At 39.7% G+C, this 12,156-nt stretch overlaps 1 long non-coding RNA gene and 1 other non-coding gene across 7 annotated transcripts in view; one reads left to right on the top strand and one right to left on the bottom strand.

Moving 5' to 3' along the window:
- The window catches only part of LOC123636984, a 46,228-nt gene extending 40,128 nt beyond the window's left edge, over positions 1 to 6,100 (top strand). For 3 of the 6 annotated variants that reach the window (XR_006734726.1, XR_006734722.1, XR_006734721.1), the window contains 2 exons: positions 3,333 to 3,663; positions 4,834 to 6,100. This is a non-coding gene — a long non-coding RNA (uncharacterized LOC123636984). The remainder of the gene's footprint in view (positions 1 to 3,332; positions 3,664 to 4,833) is intronic. The other 3 variants (XR_006734725.1, XR_006734723.1, XR_006734724.1) reach the window with 3 other exon arrangements.
- Positions 3,338 to 3,528, bottom strand: LOC123637617. Its single transcript, XR_006734971.1, has one exon. It is a non-coding gene; the product is annotated as a small nucleolar RNA SNORA74 (small nucleolar RNA).
- Positions 6,101 to 12,156: the final 6,056 nt, after the last annotated feature.

Raw genomic sequence — 12,156 nt, 5'->3', positions numbered from 1 at the left:
TCCCTGCCCTTCCGCTTTTCTTCTGAGTCTATTTTCTTCCCCTTTTCTCTTTTTTACTTCTGTTTCCTTTAATCCCTCCCTATGGCTCAGAATGGAGCTGATACTGTTCTGGACTTGATACTGTTCTGAATCTAGGCAGGTTTGGGAAATGGTAGCTTCTCTTCTGAACTTGGTGCTTGGCTGGAAAATGAGATAGGGGAGGTTCTTGGACAAAGAACTGAAGGTGAAGATAGAAGGGACTGTGTCTGAGGAAGGGTTTAGAGATGCTCCCCAAGCTGATTAGTTCTTTACTGGAGAAATGGCTCTCTGGCCTCCCACAAATGGCCACACTTAGTTTCTCTGAGACTGAGAATAAAATGCATAATGCTGGACCCAAGCATTCCCTTGGTTTTCAATCCAGTGTCTTTTTTCTCAGTGTTTCTAGATATAGCCAATGTCGACTATTTTTATTATTTATTGTAAAGTGCCTGTCTAATCTTGGTACCACGTATGATTTATTTTGTTGGTTGTTATTTCCTGAGTCACAAAGGTAGGGGTTCCAGAGTTGAGGAAGCCCAAGAATGAATGATATTTGCTTGACTGCTTAGCAACCTCCTGCCTAACAATTAATCTTTTCAGAGTTATGCCCAAGGACCAGGTACAGGGTAGGAGTTTGCTCTGAAGCTACAGATATCCTGTTCATCTCAGCCGTGGTTAGACTATGAATAATGTTTAAAGGCAAAGAAAATGTTTTTAGTTCTCAACCAAAAATATTGTTTAAGTAGATGTGAGTAGCGCCTTAAAAAAAAGGTTAGCTTTGTGGTTAAAAAAAATGAAAATTGTCATTCCTAATTTCCTAAATTAGCCTCTGAATTCGATTGGTTTGTTCTGAGTTAGTTTTGAAAACTGAACTGAGTTTTTTGCCAATTCAGACAGCGATGTTATAATTTGGCCTCTTCTTCCTTTAAGGAGTCTATGCCCCTGGGTTTATTAGGTTGCTCATTTAAAACAATCAAAAGGAGCTATTTGGCCCTGCCAGGGTGGCTCATGCCTATAATCCTAGCACTTTGGGAGGCCGAGGTGGGAGGATCCCTTGAGAACAGGAGTTGGAGACCAGCCTGAGCAAGAGCGAGACCCTGTCTCTACAAAAAAGAAAAATTAGCCAGATGTGGTGGCACAGGCCTGTAGTCCCAGCTGCTTCTCCTGAGAATCACTTAAGCCCAGGAGCTTGAGGTTGCAGCGAGCTGTGATGACGCCACTGCACTCTAGCCCAGGTGACAGAGGGAGACCTTGTCTCTCGCACACATAAAAAAGAGGTATTTGATTCCTTTCATAATTACCCAAGTCTTAAGAACACCAAGGGAAAAATAATCTGCTCCACAAGTGTGAAGAAGAAACTCTGAAGTTAGAAGAACAATTTGTGTGAATGTCTTTTATATCTGCCTTTTTACATTTGGGTAAATTTAAACAAGCATAAGAGAATGTCCACCAGCTAGACATTGTAGCTACGTTCTTGATTTTCTCCTCCCTTAATGGTTTCTCCTTCTAGATTCTTCCTCCTCTCCCAGACCTTTTACTCTTGGGGTGCCCCAGGGCTCCCCTTGTGGCCCTGGTCACTATCTGCACTCATCCCTCCTCTTATCTCATTCAGTCTTGTGACTCAACATTCCTTTCAGGAATGCAGGAGTGCTCAGGAGTGAAGCAACAAGGTGTTTCCAATTCTGAAATGGTTCGGTTAAACAAATAAACTAAAAGCATCTATTAATAGAGAAATATAGAGCTAATATGGTAAAATGTTAATTGTTGGCTGGGAGCGGTGGCTCACGCCTGTAATCCTAGCACTCTAGGAGGCCGATGCGGGAGGATCGCTTGAGCTCAGGAGTTCAAGACCAGCCTGAGCAAGAGTGAGACCCCATCTCTACTAAAAAAATAGAAAAAGTTAGCCTGGTATGGTGGTGTGTGCCTGTAATTCCAGCTACTTCGGAGGATGAAGCAGGAGGATTGCTTGAGCCCAGGAGTTTGAGGTTGCTGTGAGCTAGGCTGATGCCAGAGCACTCTAGCCTAGGTAACAGAGTGAGACTCTCTCTCAAAAACACAAAGAAACAAACAAAAAACCCAACTGTTGAATGGTGGTAGAAGGTATATTTACCATAATAAACATATGTACGTTTCTGTGTGTTTGAAAATTTTTGTGTTAAAAGGATGGGAGTAAGTAAATAAATGTTTTCTACGTACTTAAAACTCCCAAATTATGTCTCCCGCCCAGATTGTCTTCTGAACTCCACACTCATATATCCGGCTGCCCACTGACTTCCCCGTTTGGAATCAAAGTAATATGCCCAAAACTGAACTTCTGATCCGCCCACCTCCAAGCCTGCTCTATCAGCAGCTTCTTACGTCAGTGGCTGACAACTCCATTTTTTGTAGTTGTTCAGGCCCAAAACCTTGGAGTCACTTTGACTCTTCTCCTTCTCTCCCACCTCACATCCCACCCACCTGGAAATCCTGTTTTTTTCTGTCTGCAGGACACATCCAGAATGTGGTCCCTTTTCTCCACTGCCACTCTACAGCCTGGGCTGAACCATGACCAGCCCTCACCTGGGTCATTACAGTGGGCTCCGAACAGTCTCCCTGTTTCTGCCTTGTACCCTTCTGTTTGTTCTCAACAGAGGAGCCTGAGAGACCCTTTTAAAATGAAAGTCAAATTGAGTTCCTTCTCTGCTGAAAAGCTGTCTCACTCAGAGTGAACAAGGAAAGAGTAGAAGCTGAAATCCTTCCACAGCCCCAGGCCCTGCCTGACCTGCTTGCACTTCCCTCCTGGCTCACTATACTCCAGTCACTCTTGTTTCTGGAATAAGCCATAATGCTCCTGCTTTCCTGGGACTCTGTACCAGGTGTTACTACTTCCTGGAATGCTCCTCCTCCAACCATTTGCACCTTTTTCAAGTCTTTGCTTGAAGTTACTTCTCAACAAAGCCTACCCTTAAGATGGCGACCTGCTTCTCCACACATGCTGGATCCATCTGCGCCCCCTCCCCATTTCCCTATAGCACTCACCACCTTCTAACACACTTCCTTATTTCATTATTTGTTATGTTTATTGTCTGTCTCCTCCATTTGAATATCAGCCTGGTGAGGGTAGGGATGTTTTGCTTGCTGTTACATGCCATGTGCCTAGAACGGTGCCTGGCCCAATATGGGGCCTGCCATGCAATAAATATTTCTGGAATGAATGCATTGAATAAATAGTCACACCTTGGTTGTATCTCTTAAGCAAAAGAATCTATAATGAGAACTTTAATAGGCCAGAAATTAAACTTAACAACTCAAAGTTCTTTTTTTTTTTTTAACAGAAAATATCGTTTGTACCCAGACTGGGACCAATTCCACAGGAGGAGTCATTCCACTCTCAGAGGTGTAAAACATTGCCCAAAGGTATTCTTCTGCAACACCAAAACAGTGCTTGGAGCCAAGCCTCAAGGCTGGCTCTTCAACAGTGCAACACCATCACATGCATCGCAACAGCCTGGAGGGCTGACAACTGCTGGATAAAATTTTTAAACCCAGAGTCCTGAGCTACACTTTCCTTTCACTCCAGTTTGTTCTTCATTTTTTTACTACAGTGGAACTAAGCTGTTTATGAATGGCCTCTTCTATGAATGATTTCATTGTTCTTTTTATTCGGTATGTTGCAATTCTTGGAACTCATCAATGTTCAGCTGTTTCATTGATTTCACTTAGCACTTCCTTAAAGTGAAATGACATGACTCAATATATGAGAGTCAGTGTGGGCTAAAGTCAGAAGAAGACTAGTGTGGACTGGCAGAATTTGAACAAGTGCCCTGTGTGATATAAGGATGCACCTTTAATATCCATTGTCTTTAAAATGCACCCCACATCCTCTATATTCAATGGCAAGCCAGGTTCTTTCTAAATATTATTAGTCACTTATACCAGTATGAAAATTTTCCTTTTGCTAATACAATAGATTTCCCCCAACCTTTCTTGGTTGCTTTTGTAAATTGCAGAACCAGAATTATCATTATACTCCCAGGAAGAGCTATTTATATATGCACCGCAATTCTTTTCCACACTAATTCTGCTACTAAAAATAGTCTATTCTAGAAGATGGCTCCTTTTTTTTTCTGGCTTGACCATATTCATAGACATGTTAAATGCCTTCCGTAGTGTCTCAAAATAAATGTCACAGTTTTAAATGGATGAAAAACCCAATGGTTAATAAGTTCATCTTATCCTTTTTACTCCATGTCTTCCCTTTTCTGTTAGGGCATGAAAATTGGTGAATTCAGAAAGAAAAGGTAACTAATATAAGGCACTAAATGGAAATGAACTGTACAGAAGTTGAATAGAGAATTTTAAAAAAAGGTCTGAGACCCGAAAGAGAATGATAGAGCGTGAAAAAGGGAATGATAGAGCTAACATGGCCGAACGTTAACAATTGGTGGATCTGAGCAAAGAGTTTCTGGGAGTTCTTTGTACAATTCTTGCAGTTTCTCTGTAAGTTTGAAATTATTTCAAAAGAAATAGTTAAAAACAAAACTGATCCCTTTGGGCTAAGTATTAGTGAAAAAGGCATCAACATCTAACAGCAGCTGGGGATACAAAGACGAATAACATATGGATCTTGTCCACGTATTGGCCACAGTCTGAAAGGGGAAGAGAGACAGGTAAGGGTCTTGAGATAATAAAGTGAAGATCCTTGGTTTCAGCTTCCACCGTGGCACTAGAGAATAGATACCAGAGTACCAAAATTAAGTTGAAGCTAACAGTCCCTTCCCTCCATGTGGAATTTACAAAAGGAATGAAAAAAATAACCTGTCTTGCAATTTTTAGATTCCTCAGTCCGATCAAGGCTATAGAAAGAGGATAGGGCCCAACTCTTGACAGAGAAGAGCTGGAATGCTACCTTCTTAATCCCATGCTTGAGGGACACTCCAACAGGATACCTTGGTGAGCTGAAAATGTGTTTATTCAGAGGGAACAAACAGAAAACAAAAAATAATATGGCAGATAAACTCTAGTATATTATTAAATGTAAATGATCTAAATACTCCAGCTGAAACACAGAAGTTGGTGGAATGGATAAAATGCAAAAATGCATGACCCAGCTATATACTGTCTACAAGGAAACCACTTCAAATATAACTATATACGTACATTAAAATTTATTTCTTCCTGTTGAGAGATGGCAAGCTCAGGCCTGAGAAACGTCAAGCATACCATGGAACAATGTTTGATTCCTGTGCTGGAGAATCCAGTTGGGGACAGGGGTATTGCTTTGGTGGTGGCTTCAAGAGAGTGTCCTGCATTGAAATCAGGCTGCATTCCCTGTGTTCTGTCCCGTAGGACTGACTGCCTAGAACAAAAAGAGGCTGGAGGGGGACCCAGAGGCTGAGGGGCTGAGGAAGGAGGTGCACAGGACTCTTCAGAAGAGCACCACATCCTCCTGGTCAAAAAATGACAAGGACGGAGCCCATTTACTTCTTCCCCAGACCCGACCCTGGCAGGGAGAGAAACTGGTGGCAGCAATGAGGAATGAAGTGAGCAAGGATAAAGCAGAAAGGAAAACATGTAAGTCCTCCTTCCCACTGTAGGGGGAAGATATACCCTGGTTCAGGTTCTGAGTTTTGATTATTAGAGGAGATTGGACATTCTGATTTCTGCATTGAGACCATATTATATTTGCCACTTATATTGACTGTAGTCAAAGCAAGCATAAGACTATCTATTTTGTAAGCATGAGCAGAGGTATCATGGGCCAATTGGAATTTTCAACTAGTGCAGGAAAAGAGAAACTCCACTTAATAAAAATGATGACATATTTATGGATATTGATAATACTAAAGAATTATGATTAACTTTTAAAAGAGTGACAGTAGTACTGTAGTTATGTTTTCAAACAGAGTTCTTATTATGTAGAGGTAGATCCTGAAGTATTTATAGATGAGATGAGATGAAGTCTGTATTTGCTTCTGAATAAATGGGTGAGGGCATAGATGAACAATTTTTGCCATAACTTGATGATTGTTGAAGCTGGGTGATGGGAACATGGAGATTAATCATACTATTCTATTTTTATATATGTTGAAAATTTCTGTTTTATAAAGTTATAGAAAAAGGGCAGTGGAAGAAAGAAATAAAGTTGGATTTTGATCACAATCCATGTATGATGCTTGCTCAACCTACTGCTTCCATCGGCAAATTAAACATGTGGTGCTAAGGGCTATAATACAGCAACAGTTGGGGGACATGACCCGAAATGGAGAACACCTAGTATAGGAGAGTCACAAATGCTTTACACAGGAGGAGTATATGTTTGGGGGCTAGAAAGTTAACTAGGAGTTGCTAGGTCAAAAGTAGGGGAAGACATTCACTGATGGAAGGAATCATCATGGAAGACATAGAATTGTGAAGGGACATGGCATGTTCAGGGCATGGTGGTAAGCCTAGTGTGCCCAGAGTGAAGGACGTACAGGGTGCAGAGTGGGGAAATAATGGAGTGGGAAAGACGAGGCAGGCTTTGAAAAGCCTTGTACAGTGCTGGGGAGTTGACCTTGAATCCTGTGTTAGGTAGAAGAATGCCTGCAAAGATTTTCAAATGAGAGAGCCACATGATTTCCATTTTAGAAAGAGAGCCCCAGTAGAAAATGTCCCACTGGGCAGGTGAGCCTGGTATCAGAGACACCCCTAGGGAAATTGTTGCTGCAACGCAGTGCACATAGGAAAGTGGATAATGGAGCCAAATAGAGGCTTATCAAAGTTCTTGGCATTTTTTAATCATGTCTTCCAAATAATTATCCTTTCTCCCTGACTTTCACAACCATCCCAATCACTCCTCACTAGAAAATTCACCTAAACTCTCAAGCCACTTAACAACAAAGGCAGAACATAGAAAGTCCAGAAGCTTAAAGAAGAAGATAGGAATGAAGAGGACTAGGTAAACCACCTGTTGGACACCTCTCTCATCTGCCTTGGCACTTGCTAATATACTACCAGGGACTAGGCATTTAATAATCCCTTTTTGAGCAGCTGTACATTATTATGTCTTCTGATTGAATGCAAGGAGATACCAGTATCACCTATGAGATAGTCTAGCCACAGATGTTTAATTGGAACCCGTTAAGTGTTTGGATCTAATTTACAGTTTATAGGAAATATAGTTGAACCTCAAACAACATGGAGGTTAAGGGCACTGATCCCCTATGCAGTTGAAAATTTGTGAATAACTTTTGATTCCCCCAAAACTTAACTACTAATCACCTACTATTGACCAGAGCCTTACCAATAACATAAATGATCGATTAACACATATTTTATATATGTATTATATACTGTATTCTTACAATAAAGTGAGCTAGAGAAAAGAAAATGTTATTAAGAAAATCATAAGGAAGAGAAAATATGTTTACTATTCATTAAGTAGAAGTGGATCATCATAAAGATCTTCATCCTCATTGTCTTTACATTGAGTGGGCTGAGGAGGAGGAGAAAAAGAAGGGGTTGGTCTTATTATCTCAGGGGTACCAGAGGCAGAAGAAAATCCATGTATAAGTAGACCCGTGCAGTTCAAACCCATGTCGTCGTTCAAGGATCAACTGTACAGGGGACAGAGGATCAGGTTCATATACACAAGCAAGCAATCAGAAAAAAATAGATGATACGATAATTGACCTAGTCTCTTCTATAAGTCAGTGTCATGCACCAACAAACTAGACTGGATGAAGACAGATTTAAGGGACCAGGTACAGTGGCTCATGCCTGGAATCTCAGCACTTTGGGGCCAAGGCAGGAGGATCACTTGAGGCTAAGAGTTTGTGGCCAGCCTGGGCAACATAGTGAGACTCCCATCTCTACCAAAAATGAAAATTAGCTGGGCATGGTGGTGCGTGCCTGTAGACCCAGGTACATCTAAGGCTGAGGCAGGAGGAGCGCTTGAGCCCAGAAGTTTGAGGTTGCAGTGAGTTTTGATTGCACCACTGGACTCCAGCCTGGGTGACAAAGTGATACTGTCTCTAAAAAAAAAAAAGAGAGAGAGAGAGAGATTTAAAGGACAGAATAATCAGACGTAGTAGAAATCCTGGACTGAATCTTCTTGAACAAACCAAATAATAAGAACAGTTTGATCTGGGATCTGGGTATTAAATGAGATAAAATTTATTAAAATGGAAAGGTGGAGAACAGACTGGAAAAAAAAAGCAGGTCACAAAATAGTATGTATAATATAAACTAATCTTGATTAAACATTACAAAGATAAAGATCTAGAGGGATATGCACTGATGTGATAATTTCTTTATGTTTGCTTATCTGTATTTCAATTTTTTCCTGCATATACTGCATTTGTAATAATTAGATCATTTTTAAAATGTCAAAAAATACTTCTTGATTTCAATGGTCTGGACACAGCTCCATTTCATCTCCAAATCCTATGTTTTCTCACAGTTATTCCCTATAATAATATAATACTGCCACAAAAAAAGACCTCATTTAATTGGCTTAATTGTGAAAGGAATGAATATATAACATTCCTAAGTTAGTTATTCATGAATGTTGCATCAAATGATATTTAATAGTGTACAGTCAACTTATGCACATAATTCTACTTGTGCTTTACTCTATGGTCCAGTGTTTTGTTCACTGTTAGGCATTTTGTAACTATTCAATAAATACTTGTTGATTGTTATACACAGGAAAAGCGAGGTTGGATTTGATTCTTCTTTTCCATCAGCACTACAGTTAGGAGGCAGAGTCATGGGTTTCTGTCCTCATTTTCATTTTATTCTGTGGTTGTGGCAGCTGACCCAGTTAACTACTGCTTCCTGATTTTAAAGTAACAATATGCAGGCATTGGTGCTATTGCTATTTCTTCTTCGAATGGTTCTGTGGAATGGAAGTGGCAGTGGACTTGGAGCTTGCCTGCTTGAATCCCAGTCCCTAACCAGCTTAGTTGCTCACATATTTGAGACCAAAAAAGCAAGGTCAGATGACATCTAGGGTTGCTCCCAGCTGCAAAATTTCATAATCCTAAAACATGGTTTTCTTATTTTTTTCCCAAAATGAGATTCTCAAAGCCAAAACAAACAAACATCAAAACCTGTATATATTGGGGATTTTTAGCCGGTAGCAATTTGTATGAATGGCATCCCATGATTGGCATATGATGACTATATCAAGTAAAGAGATTAAAACCAGAAATTTTTATTATTTTTTTTATTTTCAGAACAAATGAAAGCATTAACTTGCCTCTAGTTCTGCTGATGATCCAGTAGATTCCAAAATAACTACCGGCTCAAGCTGACTTTTAATAAGCTTGGCAATATAAGATGCCCTATTACATCACAATGAAAGACAAGTTTATAATTCAGGTTAGATAATGTTAAGAAATGTAAGATAACTTTCTTTTATTTTCATGGGCTTTGGGATCAGGATAACTTGCATTCAAATGACAGTTTTGGCATTTTCTGCTTCATTTTCCAAACCTACTATTAAATTTTTCAGTTTTACTTTTTTTTTCATTTCCAAGACTATTGTCTGAATGATGTTTTTTATGTTTTTGTTTTCCTAGTAGCATCCTGTTCTTATTTCATGGTGGCTGATTGCCTTCTTCCTGCATTATCTCGTTTCCCACATATTGCTTTCTTCTTTTTCCTTGTCCTGGTCCACATCGTTGACATTAGAAGCTTCCCTCTGATGTCTGTAAATCCTTAGGCGGCTGCTCTTATTCAATTGTGTCGACAGATCTTTTGTTGTTGAGTTGTAGGGGTTCATTATATGTTCTAGATATGGAACCTCATCAGATAGCTGATCTGTAATATTTTTCTCCTATTCTGTAGGTTGCCTTTTCACCTTCTTTTTAAAAATGTTTTTTATTGTTATATAATTATACACATTTAGGGGTACATGTGATATTTTGATACACACATACAATGTGTAATGATCAAATCAGGGTCATTAGGATATCCATCACCCCAAAGATTTATCATTTCTTTGTGTTGGGATTACTTTCTTAATAGTGTCCTTAGACATAAAAGATGTTAATTTTAATGAAGTCCAATTTATAGATTTTTCACATTGATTGCTTGTGCTTTAGGTGTCATGTCTGAGAAATCACTGCCTAATATAGGGTCATGAAAATCTACGTTTATGTTTTCTCCTAAGAGTTTTGTACTTTTAGCTCTCATATTTAGGTCTTTGATCCAGCTTGAGTTAATTTTTGTATAGAGTGTGAAGTAGAGGTCCAACTATTTTCTTTTTGCATGTGGGTATACAGTTGTCCCAGCACCATTTGTTGAAGAGATTATACTTTGCTCATTGAATGGTCTTGGCACCCTTGTTGAAAATCAATTGACCACAGATGTATTTCTGGACTTCAATTCTATTCCATTGATCTATATATCTATCTTTATGCCAGTACCACATTGGCCTGAGTTTTGTAGAAAGTTTTGAAATCAGAAAGTATGAGTCTGCCAACTTTTTTTTTCTTTTACAAATTGTTTTAGCTATTTGGGGTTCCTTAAAATTCCATGTGAATTTTAGGATGAGCTTTTCCATTTCTGCAAAAAGGTCACTGAGATTTTCATAGGGATTGTGTTAAATATGTAGATTATTTTGGGGAATGTTCATATCTCAACAATGCTGTATTAAGTTTTCCAGTCCATAAACACAGGATGTCTTTTCATTTATTTAGGTCTCCTTTAATTTCTTTCAGCAACGTTTTGTCATTTTCAGTGTACAAGTCTTACACCTCCTTGGTAAAATTTATTCCTAAGTATTTTATTCTTTCTGACCCTGTTGTAAATGCAATTGTTCTTAATTTTTGGATTATTCATTGCTAGCTTTTGGAAATGTATATAATATTTGTGTGTTAGTTTTGTACCTTGTAATTTTGCTGAATTAATTTATTGACTAATAGTCTTTTAATGGATTCTTTAGGATTTTCTACATAACGGGGTATCTGCAGATAGAGATCATTTTACTTCTTCTTTTCCAATTTGAATGCCTTATATTTCTTTTTCTTTCCTAATTGTTCTGACTAAAGCTTCCTCTTCTTTTTTTAAGACAGGGTCTCACTCTGTCTCACTTTGTTGTCTGGGCTGGAGTGCAGGGGTGTCGTGATAGCTCACTGCAAGCTCAAACTCCTAGGCTCAAGAGATGCTCCTGCCTCAACCTCCTGAGTAGCTTGGACTACAGGTGTGCACCAACACACTTGATTTTTTTTTTTTTTTTGAGACAGAGTCTCACTAGAGTGCCGTGGCATCAGCCTAGCTCACAGCAACCTCAAACTCCTGGGCTCAAGCAATCCTCCTGCCTCAGCCTCCTGAGTAGCTGGGACTACAGGCATACACCACCATGCCCGGCTAGTTTTTTCTATATATATTTTTAGTTGTCCATATAATTTCTTTCTATTTTTAGTAGAGACGGGGGTCTCACTCTTGCTCAGGCTGGTCTCGAACTCCTGAGCTCAAATGCTCCACCCGCTTCAGCCTCCCAGAGTGCTAGGATTACAGGCATGAGCCACCTCGCCTGGCCGGGTTTATGTCTTTAAAAAGAAAACCCCTTTACTTTGTATTGCTGTATTTACTTTGTTGTTTTAATGGGTAAAAGTATTTGCTGTCTTTCCCAGAAACACTGACTGAAATTAATAGGTTTTGTGCTATTTGTTGTTTGTTGTTCCTGACTCAAGCACTCACACCGAATTCAGTTCTCAAGACTTTCAGAGTTTGGAATTGCCTGAATTTTCTCTTTAATAATCCAAGGACACCACTGACATGACCACAGCCCTGACATATGTTATGGTAGGCTGCCCCTTAGGAACACCAGAGCTATCCAGCAATGTGGAAGGAGTTAGTCACCAGCTAGTAGGAACCTCCTCAGTCACTATATTTGTGCTCTTTTTGCTGTTCTGCACCACAAAATAAACTCTAATTCCAAACACTGCTTGTAAAGTAGCCCTGTCCTTCCACTAATCCTGTGGAAAAAGTCCTTGCTCTAGCCTTGTTCATTGGAAAGCTGTGGCACCAAGAAGCCACTAAAAGGCATTCAGTGGAGCCATATTTGCACACAGGACTTCTGCTTGGGCCTGGGAGTCACCAGTTCCCCTGGGCACAGGGGACAAGCTCTGAATCCTGGCTGCATGTGAGAGTTATCTACAGAACTTA

Source organism: Lemur catta, chromosome 4, assembly GCF_020740605.2.
Source record: "Lemur catta isolate mLemCat1 chromosome 4, mLemCat1.pri, whole genome shotgun sequence".
NCBI lineage: Eukaryota > Metazoa > Chordata > Mammalia > Primates > Lemuridae > Lemur > Lemur catta.
The sequence above is the reverse complement of the archived record's forward strand: the minus strand, read 5'-3'. Positions and strand labels throughout refer to the sequence as shown.